Source organism: Trachypithecus francoisi, unplaced genomic scaffold (assembly GCF_009764315.1).
Source record: "Trachypithecus francoisi isolate TF-2019V2 unplaced genomic scaffold, Tfra_2.0 Lachesis_group9, whole genome shotgun sequence".
Classification (NCBI taxonomy): Eukaryota; Metazoa; Chordata; class Mammalia; order Primates; family Cercopithecidae; genus Trachypithecus; species Trachypithecus francoisi.
Genome location: NW_022681474.1, coordinates 66,257,759 through 66,278,041, shown reverse-complemented (window position 1 = coordinate 66,278,041; position 20,283 = coordinate 66,257,759). Strand labels below are relative to the sequence as shown.

Sequence of the window (20,283 nt, the reverse complement as noted above, 5' to 3'; positions counted from 1 at the left end):
TCATTTCAGTTGCCTTTATAAAAATCCCACTACATCAACCCCATATATAGAGCTTCTCCATAGAGTTTTGTAGGGAATCAATTCATTTCTATAAATAACTGGGTATAAGATTTCATTCTTAATAAGCTTATTCTGCCCTTCGATATCTGATTTGGTTTAAAAAAATAGATTAAGGGCCGGGCGCGGTGGCTCAAGCCTGTAATCCCAGCACTTTGGGAGGCCGAGACGGGCGGATCACGAGGTCAGGAGATCGAGACCATCCTGGCTAACACGGTGAAACCCCGTCTCTACTAAAAAAATACAAAAAATTAGCCGGGCGAGATGGCGGGCGCCTGTAGTCCCAGCTACTCGGGAGGCTGAGGCGAGAGAATGGCGTAAACCCAGGAGGCAGAGCTTGCAGTGAGCTGAGATCCGGCCACTGCACTCCAGCCTGGGCGACAGAGCGAGACTCCGTCTCAAAAAAAAAAAAAAAAAAAAAATAGATTAAGATGTCTTTGGTAAGTCCAGATCTCTGCTATCACAAAGTCAAAGAAAACTACTTTTTTGAGAATTCGAGGTTGAATATTACACTGGCATCACACCGTTTAAATAAAGAAGACCCCATCCTTCTTGATTCTTCTTCTTACTTTTTTTTTTTTTTTTTTTTTTTTTTGAGACGGAGTCTCGCTCTGTCGCCCAGGCTGGAGTGCAGTGGCCGGATCTCAGCTCACTGCAAGCTCCGCCTCCTGGGTTTACGCCATTCTCCTGCCTCAGCCTCCCGAGTAGCTGGGACTACAGGCGCCTGCCACCTCGCCCGGCTAGTTTTTTGTTTTTTTTTTTGTTTGTTTGTTTTTTGTTTTTTTTTGTTTTTTGTTTTTTGTTTTTTGAGACGGAGTCTCCCTCTGTCTCCCGGGCTGGAGTGCAGTGGCCGGATCTCAGCTCACTGCAAGCTCCGCCTCCCAGGTTCACGCCATTCTCCTGCCTCAGCCTCCTGAGTAGCTGGGACTACAGGCGCCCGCCACTTCGCCCGGCTAGATTTTTGTATTTTTTAGTAGAGACGGGGTTTCACCGTGTTAGCCAGGATGGTCTCGAGCTCCTGACCTCGTGATCCGCCCGTCTCGGCCTCCCAAAGTGCTGGGATTACAGGCTTCTTCTTACTTCTTAATTGGCCATGGCATTAAGAGACTGCTTAGGTAGGAAAATCCTATAAGTAAGCTTCCCTAGTGCTAACTAGGACATATCTTCAATCTTCTTCAAACATTTACGTATGAGTACCACAGTGACTAAAATCTAACCCACAATTAATTACTTAAGCTTTAAAAGTACGGTCATTTGCAATGCAGCAATTCCTTGGCAATTATTTCCATCACTTTTCATGATACCTTTAATTTACTGACTAAATCTTAATGAAGGTTTTATTGCCAATAACTTCGTAATATTCTTTGTCCAATTTGTACTAAGTCCTCTCACATATGGTATCCAAAACATATACCTAGAGTTATTCTCCAATTCATATAAAATTACAGAAAAGAAACCCTAAATAGTGGCAAAGCCTCTAAAACTCTGCAGTTGTTGTCAAACCTATTCCTTTCAAGTGAAATGCAAAAGCACACAAAGCAGCTTAAGTTAAAATTACCACACTTTGATCACCTCTTGTTGGTTACTATGTGTTTTGTGTGAAATTTTCATAATACAACTGTGTAAAAGAAAGAACAAGGATTTGGGGTCTCATTGGCCTAGCTTGAATTGTGTGGTAGGCAAAAATCTAAGATGTCCCCAAGATTCCCATCCCTGCTATTACACTCCCTAAATAATCCCCTTCACTTCTGCAGGACTTATGAATATAATAGAATAATCACTTTCATAATTGCATTCTATTATATAAAACTCCATTGTAGCAGACTACAGAGGAATTATCATGCTGACCTTGAAGAAGCAAAGTACCATGCTGTGGAAACAGCCACACGGCAAGGAACAAAGTGGGCAGCCTATAGGAACTGAAAATGTCCCCCTACTGACAAGCAGCAAGTCTTACAACCACAGGAGCTGAATTCTGCCAACAACTAGTTATCTTAGAAGAGGACGCGAAACCTCAGATGAGATTGCAGCCCCAGTCACCACCTTGAGACCTGATAAGACCCTGAGCAAAGAACCCAGTCAACACATAATCACACTCCTCACCTACAGAAACTGTGAGGTAATAAATGTGTGTTGTTTTAAGCCATTAAGTTTATAGTTCTTTCTTATGCAGCAATAGGAAACAAATACAAGTCACATGCCCACTCCTTGGCCAGAGGAGGGTGGGATACCTTGACTCACAGACAAAGTAAGATTTCATCCAATGGCGGAGGGGTGGTGCCCCTTAAGTACAATTGAGGTGTCAATACCAGTTGGGAGGATAGATTCTGGAATAAAGAACAAAAATGACCCATCACAACACATTCATTATCTGACATCTCATATGCCTTCAACATTCAACTCATGACTCTTCCCTACTGGAGGCTTTGTCTACTGCCATCTATACATCTCAATTTATATGCCATTGTGCCAGAGACTAACAAATAATACATGAGGGCAACAAAATGAGTGAGAACACTAAGCTAATATTACAAGTTATACCTCTGTCTGCCAATACACTCGTGTCGCTTAATGATAAGGATATGTTCTGAAAAATCCATCCTTAGATGATTTCCTCATTGTGCAAACATTATAGAGTGTACTTACACTAACCTAGATGGTATGGACTACCACACACTTAGTCTATATAATACAGTCCCTAGGGTCCCCAACTGGTACCGATCCGTGGCCTGTTAGGAACCAGGTCACACAGCAGGAGGTGAGCGGGTGAGAGAGAGAAGCTTCATCTGTATTTACAGCCATTCCCCATTGCTCACATTACAACCTGAGCTCTACCTCCTGTCAGATCAGCATTAGATTCTCATAGGAGCATGAATCCTACTGTAAAGTGCACAACCTACTGTGATGTAGGTTGTGTGTTCCTTATGAGAATCTAATGCCTGATGATCTGTCACTGCCTCCCATCACCCCCAGATGGGACTGTCTAGTTGTAGGAAAACAATCTCAGGGCTCCCACTGATTCTACTTTATGGTGAGTTGTGTATTTCATTATATATTACAATGTAGTAATAATAGAAATAAAGTACACAATAAATGTAATACACTTAAAACATCCCAAAACCATCCTCCCTCCCCCAGTCTGTGGAAAACGGTCTTCAACAAAACTGGTCTCTGGTGCCAAAAAGGTTGGGGACCACTGGTGTAGCCTATGCTCCTAGACTACAAACCTGTACAGCATATTCAGTAGGCAACCGTAACACAATAGTGTTTGTGTATATAAACATATCTATCTAAACATGGAAAAGATACAGTGAAAATACAGTATTAAAGTTTTATGGTACTGCTGCTGTATATGTGGTCCACCATTGACCCAAATGTCGTTATGAGGCACATGACTGTAATTAGCTATGTGAACTTGGGCAAGCTATTCATGGGCCACAGTTTCCTCCTGTAGATGAAGAGATTGGACTAGCTTTAATGGTTCTTCCAGCATTAAAATTCTATGATTTTACAAAATGCTCCCAAAACCATCAAAATAATTTAAAATAAATTTCTGATTTGCTATAAAAGAAAAAAGAAATGCCATACTGCTCCCAATCACATCCCCTGTTCCTCCCAGTATTCTGTCTGCCTCTGAACATGGCACCAAGAAGGGTTTTCTGAGAAAGCCACAACATATTTGCCTTCCACAACCAAATTAGCTTAATAGAAACTGCCACATAGAAAAACAGAAACAGGGAGTGGCAGGGAGGAGACCATCAGGATCACCAGTGGACCTTTACCAAATGAAATTTGTATATGGTTGCAAAACAATGTTTTATGATATGATTGTCATGAATTAGGAACATATGTATTTTACTTCTGTATTCCTAACTTGCTGCTCAATGCATTAAATGACAATGCTAAAGACTTAAGGTTGGAGCCAAAAGAACTCATTTGGATTTGGAAATTCACATTTTGCGGGGGGGTGGTGGGAGGAATCAACAATTTTGATCTCTTCGCTCATTCTAGCATTATAATAAATCAGAAACAAAAAAGATTATTTCACTGTTTTAAAAGCCTACATTAACTCAAACAAGCTAAAAGTTAAATGTTAAATATAGGTATTTCACTTGAAATGTTGCAAAGACATTTTAATCACAATTGTTTTCACAAAATATACAATAACTTTATAATCGATTCTTTTCCCCATAGTCTTGCTTTCCCCTCCCAAAATAAAAAAAGCCCTCTCAAAGTAAAAATTTTGATTGAGCAATTTTAACCATAATCAATTTCCATTACTGTCAAGCTTTGAAGCAATTGAAGGGATTCTTTAAATGGGAAGGAAAGGTTATGGAGGAAAAGGAGCTTTCAGTAAACATTATCATCATTCAACTGGACAGAAGGAAAGATAAAAATGGCTTCAAGATCAAAATACAATGAGTAAAATTAGGTAAAGTTAAATTCTAGGTTATGTCAGGGCATAGGTAAGGGAGGAGGCTACCCCTCATATTGTCTTATGCCCAATTTCTGCCGCCAAAGAAAGAAGTAAAAACTAAAAGGCAGAAATGAAATCCACTGGCAGACAGCCCAGCGCCACACACTGGGCCTGGTAGTTAAAGATCAACCCCGACTTAATCGGTTATGTTATCTATAGATTATAGACATTGTATAGAAAAGCACTGTGAAAAATCCCTGTCCTGTTCTGTTCTAATTACTGGCACATGCAGCCCCCAGTCATGTACCCCCTGCTTGCTCAATCCATCATGACCCTCTCACGCAGACCCCCTGAGAGTTGTAAGCCGTTAAGATGGACAGGAATTGCTCACTCAGGGAGCTCGGTTTTTGAGAAGTGAGTCTTGCCAGATGCTCCCAGCTGAATAAAGCCTTTCCTTCTTTAACTCCGTGTCTGAGGAATTTTGTCTGCAGCTCGTCCTGCTACATAGGTACAATCTAAGGACAAGATTTAAAAAACAAAAATGTAGTTCTTGGACAATACCTATTAGAAAAAGGGCAAGTGAATTTTGTGTTTATGATAAAATTCATACCTGGCCATGTTGGGAATTATTTTGTTCCCATGCAGTATTCATAGAGAAAATGGGATCCCTCCTGTAGCTCTGCCAAAATAAAAAAATAAAATTCCTGAAAGAGCAATCTCAAATCAGACAAAATTTATCCTTACAATTCTCAAATATTCTGCTCCTCTTCCACAATTAAATGGGTGTAGACATTTAACACTATACTTTGGTTTCGAGAAATGGTATGGAAGGTCTCAAGAAAAGTTACACACCTTAACTAGCGGAGTCACTTAACACAGAGGCTTCCAAAGGTCGAGTTGCCTTCCTGCCTTATTGTGAAATGTACCATTATGAGAAGGGCAGTGAGTTTCCATGAACACTCCTAGAAACTTAAGCTACTGAAAGGCCTTCTGTTATTTTTCTCAAATTGTCCAGCAACAGAACTTGGCGCTTCTGTGGCGCCACGTGACGCAGCTAGTGGCTTCGCATGCGCTCTGGAATCAGCCGCGCCAATCTGCCGGCACAACCCCGGGCCTCAGGCCTGAGGTGGGCGACGACAGCACCAGACCTCAGTTCTCCAGGCTTTAACGAAATAACGCTGGTAAAGCACTTAGGGCAGAAGCCACACAGAACACAAGAAGGCATTAATGGCACTTAAAGGTATTGAATGCAGACTAATGCGCAGAACTCGGTTCTCAGACCAGTCCCCGGCCACCCATCTCCTGAGAGAGCCGAGAGCACACTTGCGGCCTGACGTCTCCCAGCTGAGCTCGGCAATGAAGGGATCACTGGAAAATTAAAAAATGGGAGACGACTGCTTGGGCAGAAGCCCGCCAGGGACTAGCCCACGGGCAAGTATCCCGACTCCTCACACTTCCTGCCTCAATGCGCGAAGAAAGTCTTCTGAAGGCGACGCCCGGCCAAGGCGGGAAACGCGGCGGAAGACGCTTCTCTCGCAGAAAAAAGCCAAATTTTCGAGAGCGCGGGCCCGCAGCACGTAACAGAACAGATCTTTTTGTTTCACGGCCCTCTGGTAGACTTAATGAAGCGGGAGGGCGAAAACCAGGTCAGCGACCAGAGGCTAGGCAAGGTTGCGATTTTCGAAGCACAGCGAAGGGAAGAGTTTCTAAGTTCTGAACGTACCTCTACTCAGGGTGGTTTCTATTATTTCTTCGCATCTATCCTGTAGTTGCCGCACCCGTAGCCCTCAGCCCCGCCGCTTCTCACCGAGCTGAGCTCAGAGGGTGCGTGCCCCGCCCGCTCGCGGGTCTGGCGTGAGCGCAGTGTTTGTTACACTAAAGTGTCTCCGCCTCTCGAGTCTCCTCGTGGCAGCGATGGCCGAGTGGTTAAGGCGTTGGACTTGAAATCCAATGGGGTCTCCCCGCGCAGGTTCGAACCCTGCTCGCTGCGGAAGCGGGTGCTTCTATCTTTTCGATTTTTTTTTATTATTTTTTTTTAATAAACACCTTCAAATGAAAACTTTTACTCGTCTCTTTGTATTTTCAATGCCTGCCAGCTAAATGGCGCGCCTACGGAGTGGTTTTATACGCCGTAGAAAAGTCAATAAATGTCAGTGCAAACATGCACTGTTTACACCAAGAGGAAAATCCTTCCACTGCCCGAAAAGGCAAGGTAACTAACTCCTTGTGCTCCATGAGAAGAGCAAGTTGGCAAAATAGAAATAAAATGAATATAAATACTGATGCAAGTTTTCGGGCTATCACAGCCTGAGCAAACTATCAGCTCACTAAAACTAAGAACAACGCTATGCCACCTTCCCTTCCATCCCAGAATCACTTCCAACGGTTTGCAGACCACATCCAAAAGTGATATGAAATGGGAGATAATAAAAGCAATTTTAAAGTTCTACTTATAAAGCATCTTAGATACATCCACGTAATGGAATACTATGCATGTAAGCATTAAAATGATGTTAATGATGTAGGAGGGCCTTCCCAATGCATTGCCAAATGCAAAAACTAGGACAGATCGAAAAACAGCATTATGATAACATTTTTGTTAAGCAATTCATGTATATACCCATCTATGTGGGAAGAATGGGAGAGAAAGAGAGAGAGAGATGGAGAATGAATGGAGGCTGGAAAGAAATACACCAAAATGTTCGCAGGGATTATTATCCCTGGGTGGTGTGATTTGGGAAGATTTTTGTTTTCTTAAATAATTTTTTCCTTAACTGGGTTTTCTAAAATTTCTGCATGGACCCAGTATTATGTTTTAAATAAGAAAATTGTGAGGTTAGTCTTTGGGACCCTACACATCCCCTGTCTGCTATCTGTAACCCACTTTCGCCGTATCTCTCCCACCCCATGCCTCCCGGGCCCTCTTATGGACATACCTGATATCTCAAGGCTAGGGATAGTTTTCTCTGGTACCTAAGTGGATTCCACCCACACAGCCCCATCCTATTTGAGACTTGGCTGAACACACACACTCACCACATTTACATTTTCAATCCATCCTCTCTGCTCAATCCCCACCCTTTCTGCCCCCATTTAAGTCACTTACAAGCAGCTGCATTAGTTTCCTAACTGGTCACCTTTCCCTATCAGTCAGGATTACATTCAGCTGCAAATAACAGAAAATCCAATTCTAGTGACTTAAACTCATAGGGATTTGTCTCTAAAACCCTGGGAGATTAATACCATTCCTGTATCCAAGAGAATGAAATAGTGTATAACTTATTTGTTTGCATTTAAAATTTTTAAAAATACGTTACACTATATTAAAATGGCAATCCTGGCCGGGCGCAGTGGCTCATGCCTGAAATTCCAGCACTTTGGGAGGCCGAGGCGAGTGGATCACCTGAGGTCAGGAGTTCGAGACCAGCCTGGCCCCATGGTGAAAACACCATCTCTACTAAAAATATGAAAATTAGCTGGGCCTAGGGGCAAGGACCTGTAATCCCAGCTACTCAGGAGGCTGAGGCAGAGGAATCGCTTGAACCAGAGGCAGAGGTTGCCATGAGCCGATACCGCGTGACTGCACTCCAGCCTGGGCAACAAGAGTGAAATTCCATCTCAAAAAAAAAGTGAATCCAAGAAGGAGAGATATCTAAAATTATAAATTAAAACATTCCATCAAAAAGGCAAATTAATGATCAATTTTATTTCTAAATGGTTCTCTCCAAGCTGTAAAGTTAGCTTCATTTGACAATTCTTTTTTCTTGTGAAATCATCTTATGGTTTCAAGAAATGTTTTCAAATAAATAGTCACTAGTCACTATTTTTTAAAAAAGAAAGAAAGAACAAAGAAATCTGGGAATAGGAAATTCTCAGATGGAACAGGAAACAGGCCTCTTTGCATCTTTCTGCTCTGCCATTTTTAATATGCATATACAGCTTTTCATCTCATAGTCCCAATATGGTTGCTATACCTTCAGACCTTACATATGCATTCAACCAAGAAGGGGATAGACAAGACCCTCTTTTATATCTCATTTACCCAAACTATGTATCATGGCTATCATCAGTTAGAAGGAATCTTGGGGAAGTTTAGCTGGGTATATTGCTCCCCAAATTGAAACTGGGAAGGAAGAAAATTAGATGGTACTAAGTGAAAATCAGTTACATCTGCCACAGTCCTATAACAGGAAAGTCAAAGCTTGTAGACATTGGGCCTTCAAGACAAGTCCCCTGCCTTCCCTTCTGACCTTCCCACCCTTCTCCTCCTTCTGCTTTGGAGTTACTGGAAGACCTCCCAGCGCTGCATGCTGGCTCATGCCTTTGGCCTTTTTAACATGTTCACATGTGACTACCTGGAATATCTTCACCCTTGTCCCCTCACTAGAGGAAGAGGGCTACCTAGCATTTGAAATCCCTTCTTATTTAAGGGACTTGCTTTCCTTTTGAATCTAGGTGTGAGGCTGTAATCCACTCCCAACCTCACTCCCAGCATAGAAGCTGAAAAAGTCACATACTTGCTGTCTCAGCCTCCCTTGCAGCTGAGGAGGCAGCACGTGACCTAAGCTCAGCCAATCAGATGTACACATGCCCAACTTTCAATCAAGAGCTGTTATTAATAATACAAAAAGCGGGTAGGATAGAAATCCATCCTTGCAGTGGGCAGAGGCAACAATGGCACCCACAGGGATTGCCAGAGCCAGAGCTGTAACTGGAGTTTACAGCTGTTCAGCAGCAGAACAATAGGGTCTGCACAAGACTAATTTTGTAGCATCATTCTGCTGTGATCTTGAACTCCGCCTACCCTAACTTACTCCTGTTCTACTTTCCAAAAGTGATTTTGCAGCCTTCTTGGCAATTCTACAAACTATTCAGTATCTTTCCAGTAAGTTCCTATGAGTTTCTGCTTAAATCAGCCCCATTCAAAAAAAAAAAAAAATTTTTTTTTGACTTCCAAAAGTTTTAGATATAACCCCCTCTCACCCCATCATTGTCTGCTAAGAAAACTCATATTCTCTCAAGTCCCACTTCTCAGGGAAAGCTTTCCTGCAAAATCTCCCAGGCTGATTCAAAAGCCACTCTTTAGGCAGAATGCAGTGGCTCACACCTGTAATCCCAGCACTTTGGGAGGCCAAGGTGGGCGGAACAACTGAGGTCAGGAGTTCAAGACAAGTCTGGCAAACATGGCAAAACCCTGTCTCTACTAAAAATACAAAAATGAGCTGGGCATAGTGGTGCACACCTGTAGTCCCAGCTACTCGGGAGGCTGAGGCAGGAAAATCGCTTGAACCCAGGATGTGGAGGTTGCAATGAGCCCAGATCGTGCCATTGCACTCCAGCCTGGGGGACAGAGCAAGACTCCATCGCCAAATAAATAAATAAATAAATAAAGCCACCCAATTTTTTTTTTTTTTTTTTTTGAGACAGGGCCTTGCTCTGGTCACCCAGACTGGAGTGGCAATCACATCTCACTGCAGCCTCAGCCTCTCGGACTTATTTGGTCCTCCCACCTCATCCTCCTGAGTAGTTTGGACTGCAGGTGCACACCACCATGCCTAGTTAACTTTTTTATTATTTTTTTGTAGAGACAGGGTCTCACTATGTTGCCCAGGCTGGTCTTAAATTCCTGGCTCAAGGGATTCTCCCATCTCAGACTCCCAAAGTGCTGGGATTACAGGCCTGAGCTATAGTGCTCAGCCTCCGGAAGCCCCTTTAATTCTCCCATTTCCTATTATAGCAAGGCTGACATTGACTGTTTCCGCCTGTTTGCCTTTCTTACCACTGAATGGTAAACTCCCCTAGAAAGTGTAAAGGGATAATATGTCTCATTTTTGTGCCCCTACATACGACAGAAAAGGGACTCAAATTTTTGATGAAGTAATGAATAAATATATGTCAGCACACATCCATACTTCACTCCTAGAATGCCCAAAAAAAGTGGGAGAGAAAGGAGGGGCTTAACATGCTGTTCTCCTTTTGAAGGTCACTAATCTTGGCCTTAGTATAAGTTTTTGTAATATTGAGTATCCCCCACCTAAAATAGTTTTAATATAAAAGAGATCAGAGGACAACAGCCTATGTACCCTTCCTTCCCTTTCCATATTTTTTCCTTACCTTTTCTTCCCATCCTTTGTCTTCTAGCACTAAAAGGGCAGACAGAACCAGGAGGCAAGTATGTACAGACCTCTGCCTCCATGGGTCACTCCCACCTTTGTCTCCTTGAGAATGTTCACTTTCCAACTGGCCTCCATACAACTCGAGGTTTAGCTCTCTCCATGGTGAGCAAAGGAAAATCCATGGAAGGGGTGGGGGTGGATGTGGAAGAGGTTCTGCAGTGCACTCCTCTTCTCAGAGGAAACCATTTCAACTCCTCTTTCCACGTTTCTCTTCTCCAGAGTTCTCTTATCCACTACCAACCCTCCTGTGCATCCCCTCGAGCCAGCTTTTTCTGACCCAACCTCACATGATGCACTGTCTTGAGGATTTTCTTTCAAGACCCCAACTTTTTCATTCTTTTATGTTACACAGCAATTCAGCCTTGTCCCTGCGATCTGGCCTCAACATGCCTGGCAATCAGAGCCCTCTTCAAAGGCAGAGGAAGTTATAAGTATAATATAAAGGTCCCCTTCTCCCAAATGTTTTTCTACCTACTTCCTTTAATAGAAATTAAATCCTGCAACTTTCTGATCAGTGTTCAAAGGTCTTAAACATAAATAGACTGAAGTGAATTTTTTGCAAATTGTAATCAGTTAATCTGTAGGAATACTGAATAAACAATTACCCTTCCCTTCTAAATCCAGGTCCCAAATCCATCCCAGTTTGTGGCATTTCCAGCCATGGAGCAGGACACATCCACTTGGAATGATCCTGATATTTCCCTGTTCCTTAACCCATTTCCTATTCAACCCAAGTGCCATTGAGTTTGCCCCTAAAAATGCTGAGAATCCACTTTGTTCCATACTTACTACCACCACCCTGGCCAAATCAACACTACCTCTCATCTCAACTACTTCTCAGCCTCTTAATTATCTCCTCCAATCCACTCTTCCTCCCTTTCTGTTCTCCATAAAATAAAAGTTTCTTTTAAAATGTACATTTGGTCTTATAACCTTCCTCCCGAGAACTCGTCTGGGGATTTCCATGTGCTGTTACAATAAAGACTAGAATCGCTAGCATGACCCCATAGCTCTCCATGATCCTGCATGGCATAATTACTGCGCCTCTCCCCTTCATTCTCTAGCCAAATGTACTTTCTTTCCTTTTAGTTCCTTGAAGAGTCCAAACTCTTTCCCACGTTAAGAATTCTATACATGCTCCAATGTCTCCCTCCCCATCAAACTGACCAGTCCTCCTTCGTATGTAATTTCATACCATTTTACTCTTTTTCTTCACAACACATCATGCTTTGTGATATTTTAGTGTGAAATATTTGCTTAATGTCTCTGTGTGTGTGCGCACATGTGTGTGTGTGTAAAACCACAAAATCCCTTTATCTGCTATTTAATGGGCCTTCAATAAGTAATATTGTTGAGTGAATTTTATGATTGTGAGGATCAGAAAGCAAGAGGTCTCAGAACGCCTGCAGGGGTGGGAAACAGAGGGTAAACTGTGTTTTCCTGCAACTTTGGGGATGAATCAAAACTGTGTCTGAAGAGATTTGTGCCCTGACTGCATAGATCTGCAGGAATATTGCAGCTCAACCATTTGATATATTGCAGAACTGTTTAGCGTGATTTATGAAGCTGTTGTTCTATTTTAACTCAACGTGTTCATTGCAAAGGAGTTTCATCCTCAGAGTTTTCATTAATGGAGGCATTGTTGTGTAGTGAGGCAGTAGAAAAAGGAAGTGAGAGATAGGGCTGGCCTACGACCTGTGTAAAGCTTGCATTTCAAGTCCCCTCTGGAGGGAATGCCCATTTCTGGAGTCTTGTTTCCCAGTGTGCCCATGTCCCCAAAAACATCTGATCTCAGGCTCTTTCTACATACTAGAGTGCAAACAACTAATAATAATATCTAAGTCTTAGCTCCTGCAGGGGTGAGAGATACAGAGGCTCTGACACCGGAATTTTCAGGTAAAGCAGATATCCTGTTCTATCTGAAGCACTGATGGAGAAAACATAGAGCTTTCAGCTCTTCTTCCAAAGACTAGTTTCTTTCCCAATCCTCATGAAGTTGATCAGTCAAGCTCACCCAAGCTCATAGACTAGAAGCCCCAGGAAATGAATTATTTCTGTTTCCTTCCCACCATCCCACACACATGCTCTTAAAATATCCATTCCCTTCCCTCCCCTCAGGTCCTAGGTGCTGAGACAGGCTCTCACAGCCCAGAGAGTAGTTGTGATGGACTTAGTCTTACCTCAGCTGCTTTGTCTGGTGCTGGGCTGCCAAAGGAGGCATGCATGAGTAAGGCCAGTTCTCCATTCATATCTCAGACCATTTAGAAGAATTCAGTGACAGAGGACGTGGCCTGTGGATTTTATGCTCGTGATGCTTTCTGCTGCTTCAGGTCGGGTTGGAGAAGAGACTAGGGCTGACAAGCTTCTCACTCAGGGGCTGAGGTAGGGCACAGCTCCTGTCTGCTGGACTCATAAATCCCCTGGTCCCCACCCCAGGGATCTCAGAGGCCCCCTTTGTTCTTTTAATGTTTATTCTAATAAAACCTCCTACATAACATAGGTCTACAAAGACTCTTGGGGAATATATTTCCCTCCCAAACATACTCATTTGAGACAAAATTATCAAAACATTTGTTCAGGCCAGGCGCGGTGGGTACCACCTGTAATCCCAGCAGTTTGGGAGGCCCAGGCAGGCAGATCTCTTGAGGTCAGGAGTTTGAGACCAGCCTGACCAACACGGTGAAACCCCATGTCTACTAAAAACACAAAAATGATCTGGGCGTGGTGACGCATGCCTGTAATCCCAGCTACTCGGAGGCTAAAGCCTGAGAATCTCTTGAACCCGGGGGGTGGAGGTTGTAGTGAGCCAAGACTGTGCCACTGTACTCCAGCCTGGGCAACAGAGTGAGACTCAGTCTTAAAAAAAAAAAAAAAAAAAAAAAAGATTGTTCAGCACACGAACTTTAGACATATTTTATCTGACATCACAAATTATTCCAAGAGATGAATACACACAGTGGCCCTCTGAAAGCTACTGTCTTCCAGATGTAAAGACACATACATCATTGGAGACAGAATGCTAGTGTTTTGAAATAACGTACGCTTAGGATGTTGGAGCACAGAAATGCTGCACTTAACTTTGGTACCCACCTCTAGTGCAGGGGTTAGTTAGCAACTTTTTCTACAGAAGGTCAGCCAGTAAATATTTTAGGTATTGCAGGCTATATGGTTTCTGTTGCAATTACTCAACTCTCCCTTTGTATCACAAAAGCAGCCATAGATAATCTGTAAACAAATGAGTGTGACTGTGTTCCAATAAAATTTTATTTACAAAAACAGTGGGCTGGATTTGGCCCGTGGCTATAGTTTATTTCTGCTCTAGAGGACTCTCCTCACTATAATAAAAAAGTTCTCCCTAAGTGATCACTGTGAAGATATCATTAAGTGGGACACTATCAAGAGGCCAGTTAACATTTCACTAGTTCTTCCTGGTTTATACACATCCAAGAAATCTCATAATTTCCATTAACACAAAGACACCAAGAAAGGACATCAGTAATACACACATGAGGCAAGTTGCAAATGAATGTTTTTTAAGATCATTTTATCTCAATACATCAGAATGGCCCAAAGCCTTCCAGAATCCTCTCCTGTACACTGTGATTCTCTGCTCCACTTGCCAGCGCATGGGGCACAGGTCCTGCTTACCTAGTTTCTCCTTTCTCTGTAGTTAGTACTGTATCTGCTGCTGTAAACAAAGCCTTTCAGCCCTTGAGCATGTTAAGATGTAACCTGAATCCAGGTTTGCAAGTTTATTTGTGAAGTAATTTGAAGGAATAGGAAGAATTTGAAGGAACAGGAAAAACAGAGGCTTTGAAGTCAGAGCAACCAAGCATCAAATATAGGCTCCTTCCCTTTCTTGCTATGTAACTTTGGGCAGTTTGCATAACCTCTTTGAGCCTTAATTTCCTTATCCACTAAGTGGTAATAATAATTACTTCTACCTCGTGACATTGTCAGCAGTAACTGCCATTTTCTAAGTTCTAACCACAGGTCAGGCACTGTGATGAGGGTTCATTTATTTAACCTCCAAAACAGACCACAGCTAGTTTACAGATGAGGAGGTGAAGATGAGATCACATGCTGGTAGTCTCTTCCCCTTTTGCCAAAATGGGTCCTGCAACCAACTCAAGGGAGCCACTAGACAGGGATTTAAAAAAAAAAAAAAAAAGGCCATTTGACTCATGTTATTGAAGGAGTGGAATGTTCTTTGCTCTTTTGTCTCTCCGAGCTGGATAAAAGGAGAAACAAGTTCCCTGGGAGTTGATGTACAAAGCTGCCCAGAGTTGACTCTAGCCGAGAATGTGTTTGGGACTGCATGAGGCCGTCTCTGAGAAGCTAACAGCAGCTGCCCTGACATTCTTTCTGATCTAGGCCTTTTTTTTTTTTTTTTTTTTTTGATGCCTATTACAGCTCATGATTGGTTTTACAATATAATTCCCCGGCCTGTGTAGCACTCATCATTCCAGGTTCAGCTCCAAACACTTTTTAAAAAATATATATCAACCGCATATGTGTCAATGACCCCTGAATGTGAGATACTCTATCCTTGAAAGGAAAGACTTGGAGGAGCCTTCTCTCCCGGCATCCCTGAACTGGGTAAGGCTGTTTAGTCACCATCACCATTGCCTCTTTCAATTTTTTTTTTTGAGAAGGAGTTTTGCAGTAAGTGCCCAGGCTGGAGTGCAATGGCACAACCTCTGCCTCCCAGGTTCAAGCAATTCTCCTGCCTCAGCCCCCCAAGTAGCTGGGATTACAGGCATGCACCACCACACCCAGCTAATTTTGTATTTTTAGTAGAGAGGGGTTTTCACCATGTTGGCCATGCTGGTCTCGAACTCCTGAACTCAGGTGATCTGCCTATCTCGGCCTCCCAAAGTGCTGGGATTATAGGCGTAAGTCACCACGCCCAACCGCCATGGCCTCTTTCTAGACACCGTTCTGACCACCTGTCTCTCCTGCCCATAGACCTCCAGTAGATAGCTGGCAGAGTAAAGGCCAAGGTTCCCAGTTTCATTCACAAGGCCCTTCATAATTTGGTCCTAACATCTTTTCAACCTTGTCTCATACTACTGCCCAGTATGACTCCATAAGACCAGTTAGGCTGCCTTACACACTCCCACAGAACCGAATAGCAATTTCTGGTCCTTTCACACATTGAAATCCTTGGTTAGAAACTTCTCCAGTTCTTAATGGTTTCCTGGAACATACACACTCCTCAACATGCACACACACATACACACACACTCCACACACATGCACACACATGGATTTAAGAACATACACACAAATAAATTTAAATAGGTATATACAAGCAATAACTAATTTATGTTCGGTCTCATTTTCAAGAAATACTCCAAGGCCAGCCATGGTAGCTCATGCCTGTAATCCCAGCACTTTGGGAGGCCAAGGCAGGCGGGTGGCTTGAGGTCAGGAGTTCAAAACCAGACTGGCCAACATGGTGAAACCCCGTCTCTACTAAAAATACAAAAATTGGGCCAGGCGCGGTGGTTCAAGCCTGTAATCTCAGCACTTTGGGGGGGCGAGACGGGCGGATCACGAGGTCAGGAGATCGAGACCATCCTGGCTAACACCGTGAAACCCCGTCTCTACTAAAAAAATACAAAAAACTAGCTGGGCGAGGTGGCAGGCGCCTGTAGTCCCAGCCACTCGGGAGGCTGAGGCAGGAGAATGGCGTAAACCCGGGAGGCAGAGCTTGCAGTGAGCTGAGGTCCGGCCACTGCACTCCAGCCTGGGCGACAGAGCGAGATTCCGTCTCAAAAAAAAAAAAAAAATACCAAAATTAGCTGAGTGTGGTGGCGGGCACCTATAGTCCCAGTTACTTGGGAGGCTGAGGCAGGAGAATCACTTGAACCCCATGGGCAGCGGTTGCAGTGAGCCAAGATCACGCCACTGTACTCCTGCCTGGGCAATGGAGCAAGCCTGTGTCTCAAAAAAATTAAAAAAGAAAAAGAAATACTCCCAAAAAGCTAGGTATACTAGAAAAACAGTCAAGAATTAAAACACCAAGAATCTTATTTCATGGCAAGACAAAGCAGTGATTTTTATTATTAAATAATATTAATTTGCTTATTGAATAGGTAATATATTCTCATGGCTCAAAAATCACAATGGCTCCCTCTCACCCCTGTCCTCCAAGGTCCCCTTCCCAAAGGCCACCCGTCATCAGTTTCTCACCTTTTATTTCGGTGTATTCTTTATGCACATAAAAGAACATATACATATTGTTCACAAATGTTAGCATATTATTCAAAATGTTCTGAACCCTGCTTTTGTTATTTAAAGATATACACTATCTTTCTGTATAAAGAGTTTGCTCACTAAAACTGGCCTCTGCTAACTCAAATGCCAGCTACAGGTAGAGCTCACTGCCTCAGAATGAATAGATCATTATTTATTTAACCAAATCCCTACTGAAGACCATGAAAGTTGTTTCTAATCTTTTGATTTCGAAAAACAAATGCTTAAAAAACAAAACAAAACAAAAAAAACTCTTGTGAGATTTTCTAAAGCAGGAATCTTAACCCAAGTCATCTAGAAGTAGAATTAGAAGGGGTCAGCACTTTGTTCAGGTATCAGAAATTGCGCCCAAGAAATCACTGTAGTCCAGCAGTCCTAGAAGCACAGCCTACACAAATACCCTAGAAAAAGGAAGCACACTCACCCCCCCCCCAGTCTAGTCCATTTCCAGGGAAAACAAAGAGCCAGAAGGAAAAGTATTCCTTTACCTCATGACTTCTCAAATGAGTCAATTCTTAGAAACTGTTCCTTTCCTTACTACTTCTGTCTCCCCTTCCTTTTCCTTTGCTCCATTAGCTCCCCAGAAACGACTGGACTTCCTGGAATTTTTTATTAACAATTCAAGATGCTCCAGTCATAATTTCTGTGACCACAGCCTCTGCTAACTCAAATACCTTCTGGGTGTAGCACTCACTGCCTCTGGCTCATAAGAGGGACAGATAATGACTGGAGTTACAAAGAAAGTAGGTCTGGAGCCTTCCCTGCAGAGTGTCAAGGGTCATTTATAAAGCAAGAGAGGGATGGGAGGTCTGTGAGACCCACTCTCAGTTCCCGCTTCAGCTTGCAGAACCTTTCAGGGGTAAGATGTATAACCCTATGAATTTTCTTCTGTACCCACATGTATATCATGACACAATCCCAACTCCTTTGCAAGACTGACTGGAAGGTACATTCACTCTGGAAACTAATTTATTTCTAAAATGCAGGCAAAGAGGCTCAGAGATGCTGTTATCTATTGCTTCTCCTATTCCTGCTTTTGCCATGAAAATTAGCCAATATATCGTTCAAATCCACTTTTGACGATTTGATTTTGGTTTACATTCATCCGAGCTTGAAAAATGACGAGGGCTGAGCTATATTGATGCCTCCTGAGCCACTCATTTCTAGCACGTATTAATACATCAGCACTACCTTCAAGTAGTATGTCTTTCTGAATTATTCTTTGGGTTTTTTCCCCCCACTGCTTTTAAAACTTCATTTAAAAAAAATAACACTCAAACCATTTTTCTTAAGATTGTCTCTATAAAACATCCAACCTGTTACCAGCTAGGCTGTATCTTCACATCTCAGTTTTTTAGTTGCTTTTTTTTTAACTCTCTATTATTATTATTACTACATTTGAGGATTTCTCAGTGGGAGTAATGTTTGGCTACTGGGGAAATAGGGAGGTTTTCATCTTTCCAGCTAAAATCTACCACAAAGCTGTAACATTTTCTTGTCATGACTCTTCAGGTTGCAATGTCACAGGTTCTGATGGATGCTGTCTACATTTTTTAAATGATAAAAGTATCAGACTTCGTATATGAGCCGGTCTCAGCAGGAAACAGAAAGCACAGTCAATTTAGAACAATTCTATTCAGATTTAATAAAAAGACTACAAAGGTGTAGGGAGAATATAAAGAAACCACAAAGGGACACTGAGCTGCCGTCACCCCTTGGAAGGGAGAGAGCAGCCACCAGACTCCTGAAGGAGAAAGTTCTGAGGCAAGGGCTGCCCCTGAGGAGGAACAAATATATACTCCTAAATTGCGTTGCTAAAGAGGACACAACCAGGGCAAGGTGATCCTTCCTGGAGGGAGCTGTAGGGGTAATACACCACCTCACTCATCTCCCTTCTTCTGCTCCCCACTTAGGCCTCCCTGTTGGCCAAATGCAACTGCTCAACCTCTGTGTCTGAGAACAGGACACAGAGTGGGTTTGGAAAGACAAATAGGAGATAGCTGGGACTCTGACTTACAAAAAACTTGGGAAATAGAGAAAATAATCATCCATAACCCAGCACCTTAACACATTGATCTTTCCTATATTTATATTGTCTAATATACGGTTACATTAAAAATTAAATCATTAGGGGCAGGGTGGCATGTGCCTGTAGTCCCAGCTACTCAGGAGGCTAAGGCAGGAGGCTGACGTGGGAGGATCACTGGTGTTCAGGAGTTCCAGTACAGCCTGGGTAACATAGCAAGACTCTGTCTCAAAAAAAAAAAAAAAAAAAAAGTCAAGGCTGGAGTGCAGTGGCACAATAACAGCTCACTGCAGCCTTGACCTCCTGGGCTCAAGCCATCCTCCCACCTCTGCCTCCAGAGTAGCTAGAACTAAAGACATGCACTACCATGCCCAGCTAATTTCTTTCTTTTTTGTAGGGATGGGATCTTGCTATGTTGCCCAGACTGATCTGTAACTCCTAAGCTCAAGTGATCCTCCTGCCTCTGCCTCACAAAGCCCTAGGATTACAGGCATGAGCCACTGCCCCTAGCCCCCACAAAAAAAATTCTTAACACTATGGCTAATCATTTCAAAAAAATAAAAATTACAAAATTACAAATTAAATCACTAAATCACTGACTATTTCAAACATACAGAGACGCACAAAAGACAACATCGTATATTTTGTATTTTTCATTAAAATTCTCTTACGGGCTTTTTGCTGCTCCTTTGTCTTCATAATCATGAATTCTTTTTAATTTTTTCTTTTTGGCTCTGTCTCTGGAGACATAATCATTGTTTTTAACAGTTTTATAGTAGACTACACAGTAGCTGCACCAAATTTAAGAAATCAACTGTTGCACACTTAAACTCTTTTTTCTTTGCATGTAATGTTGTTATATGTATCTTTATGATATAAGCTTTTTTCCATAATTCATGTCATTCCTTTAGCCCTACCTCTATAGTTCCAAGAATGCAAATATTAAGACAGAGGATATAAACATGTTTACGGCTCTAAATATGTATTTCTAAATTGCATTGCTAAAGAATTACACCCATGTGTAGGGCCACCAAGAATGTATAAGAAAACTGGAATCATGGAACCCTCATCGACATTGAGTCTTATCTCTTTCAGCTTTTTTTCCCTTTTTCATTTTTTGCTAATTTACTAGGCAAACACACTCAGTTTTGCTTAATTTGCTTTTCTTTGATTACTAGTAGAGTTTCTATGTTTTACCGTATATTTACTAGTTGCACTAAATTGAATTTGCTATTCAACTTCTGGCTTTCTGACTTTCTACCAAATCAGTTATTAGGCCCTAAAACTGCAGCTGAAATTGACTCTTGGGAGGATCCTTACTGAAAACAATTGAGCATCATGGTGGT

The 20,283-nt window shown here is 42.4% G+C and overlaps 1 long non-coding RNA gene and 1 other non-coding gene across 2 annotated transcripts; one reads left to right on the top strand and one right to left on the bottom strand.

Annotated features, from left to right (window-relative positions):
* Nucleotides 1–4,722: 4,722 nt before the first annotated feature.
* On the bottom strand, nucleotides 4,723–6,118 carry LOC117082676. The gene is made up of 3 exons (XR_004436729.1): nucleotides 5,327–6,118; nucleotides 5,085–5,153; nucleotides 4,723–4,989 (listed from the first exon to the last, which is right to left on the bottom strand). It is a non-coding gene; the product is annotated as an uncharacterized LOC117082676 (long non-coding RNA).
* Nucleotides 6,119–6,382: 264 nt separating this feature from the next.
* TRNAS-UGA lies at nucleotides 6,383–6,464 on the top strand. Its single transcript has one exon. It is a non-coding gene; the product is annotated as a tRNA-Ser (tRNA).
* The last annotated feature ends 13,819 nt before the right edge of the window (nucleotides 6,465–20,283 follow it).